Raw genomic sequence first — 2,537 nt, forward strand, 5'->3', positions numbered from 1 at the left:
GGAATGGGTAAGACAGTAAAATAATTATCTCTAATTTATAATACAGAAAAATGGAGCTGTGATGTTAAGCCTCAGTTTTCTCTATGTTAAATTGGGATGATATTATTTATAGTTAAACTCTGGAAAGAAGTTAGTGAGGATTTAATATAAGGCATCTGTTCCCAAATTGCTTTCTTCTTATCTCACGGGAACATTTATGAGTAAGTATCCATGTTCTTCTAGGATACCATTCTCTAATATTAGGCACAAGGCCACCAAAGTCAGAATATTTATGTAAAACATATCCTGATTATTAACATATTAACATAACTTTCCCAGTTGTGCACTAGCTCCCCCCCCCAAAAAAAAAAAAAAACCTCAAAAAAAAAAATTTTTTTAAGGGTAAAATGAAGCAATCCATAGAAAATATTATATAAAATGAAATGTGCTCAATGCTGAAATTGTTTTATATTATGTGCTTTGTAACAAGGCAGAACATGGTTCAACTCCTCAGTTAATTACCTATTAGCTGTGTGGAACTTGGACTTCATGGAGACTCAGTTTTTCTCTTATAGCAAATAAAGTTTAAATGATGTCCTCCAAGTTATTATGGGGAGCAAATGAAATAATATATAATGTTCTCAGCATAGATCCCATGGCATAATTGTGCTCAATAAAGGACAACCATAATACTTACAATAATCACTTGAGGGTAGATTTCTCAAGGAATTGTTGTTGTTATTACTAACAATTATTATTAATGGAATTGATTTCCATTAATTGTTATTAATGGAAAAGGAATACCATAAGGAGGAGATAGAAAGATGGTCTCTCCTCTCTTTCTATTTAGATTGATAAAATGCCAACCCTCCGCTATATGATTTATAGCAGATGAAAAATCCAAGCATTACATTATAACAATTCTTGTTTTTCCTGCTAAAATATCTCCAGTGTTGACAGATAAAGTTAACTTTTCATGTAACTCATCAGATGATACTTTCACTACCATCTGCATTGCCAAAGATTGTAGTGACCTAAATGAATGATTTTAGATGCTATCATCAGGTCCCCAAGGCACCTGATAAAATGTTCACTAATGGCATTTCACATGATGACAGTCTGTTTCTCCATAAAAATGTATCAGTTCAGATCCACCTAAAAATTATCTTCCTCTTTGTATTTATGGTGAAAAGCAAGTGTCTAAAATGAATAACAGCAGTATTCAAAGTTTGCCACACATCTATCACATTCTTAATTTTTAAAGGGTAAATAGTAAAGAAAGAATAAAAGCAGATTTGTAATCTTATTAATGATTTTATAGCTGATATTACAGACAAAACAAAAAGACACAGAATTACAAAATAGGTGTGTGATCATTATATACAATTCACTGTGAAATATTTATTGAGAATTGGTTTTGAATAGCACACAGAAGGGCAGTTGGGTGGCTCAGGGGGTTAAGTGTCTGACTCTTGGTTTCAGCTCAGGTCATGATTTCAGCTCCTGACTGAGCAAGAAGTCTGCTTGTCCCTCTCTCTCTGCCCCTCCCCCTACCTCACATGTTCATGTGTATGTGCGTTCTAGAGTGCTATGCCTCTAAAATAAATAAATAAATATTTTTAAAAATGAATGGCACATAGGAATAAGAATACAAAGGTGAATAAGATGGCCTATCAGACGAAACACATATATTAAAAAATTACACCCAATTTCAGTGGTTTAAATAAATTGTTTTAAGAACTCAGAAATTAAATATTAAATTCTTCTTTGCTGATTCAAGAAGAGGCTTATCAAGGAGGAACATTCAAGTTAAGTATTGAAAGAAGAGCAGGGATTGCCCAATAATAAAAATCCCCAGGTGGAAGAAAAATTCAGTAAGTTGTTTTAGAAATAGCAAAGGCACAAACTCATGAAGATGGAAATGTGAGATGTTTGATGTTGCACTTCAGGAGGTGGTGAGGAAGGAGTATATATGAAGATAAGACAAATATGGATTGAAGTAAAACCCAATAGGTATAGTTAACTGACGAGTGATCCAGAATTAGCTGGCGGCCACAATCATGTGCTAGGCACTGTGATAAATGTGTTATATTTGGTATTATTAACCTTCACAACTATTTAAGGTAAATCGTATTATAACTTATTTATAGTTGGAGGAACCAAGGTTCAGAGAGCTAGGTAAATCAGACAAGGTCACACAGTTTGTAAATAGTACAAGCCGGGATTCCAACCTAAGTGTTCATAGACTTCAGGCCATGCTTTTTAACTGAGTCTTATCACTTTTTCTATTATGATTGTCCTTTTCTGTCATTTACCATTCATTTGTTATCCTTTTTAGTGACTTCTATTTCTCCATCTTATCTGTTCCTTAAATATTGGGGTTACCACGATTTTGTTTTTGTAGACTTGAAGGAAAGTATTTAAAGTATATAGCAAATCTATAGGAATTGTACTTAGAAATAAAACAATGTGGAAAAAAAAATCTGAATACCTTAAAAAAAACTATCATGATTTTATTAGTGGGCACACACTAAATTATAAGATAAAATATAGAAAAC

This window comes from Neomonachus schauinslandi, chromosome 11 (assembly GCF_002201575.2).
Source record: "Neomonachus schauinslandi chromosome 11, ASM220157v2, whole genome shotgun sequence".
NCBI lineage: Eukaryota > Metazoa > Chordata > Mammalia > Carnivora > Phocidae > Neomonachus > Neomonachus schauinslandi.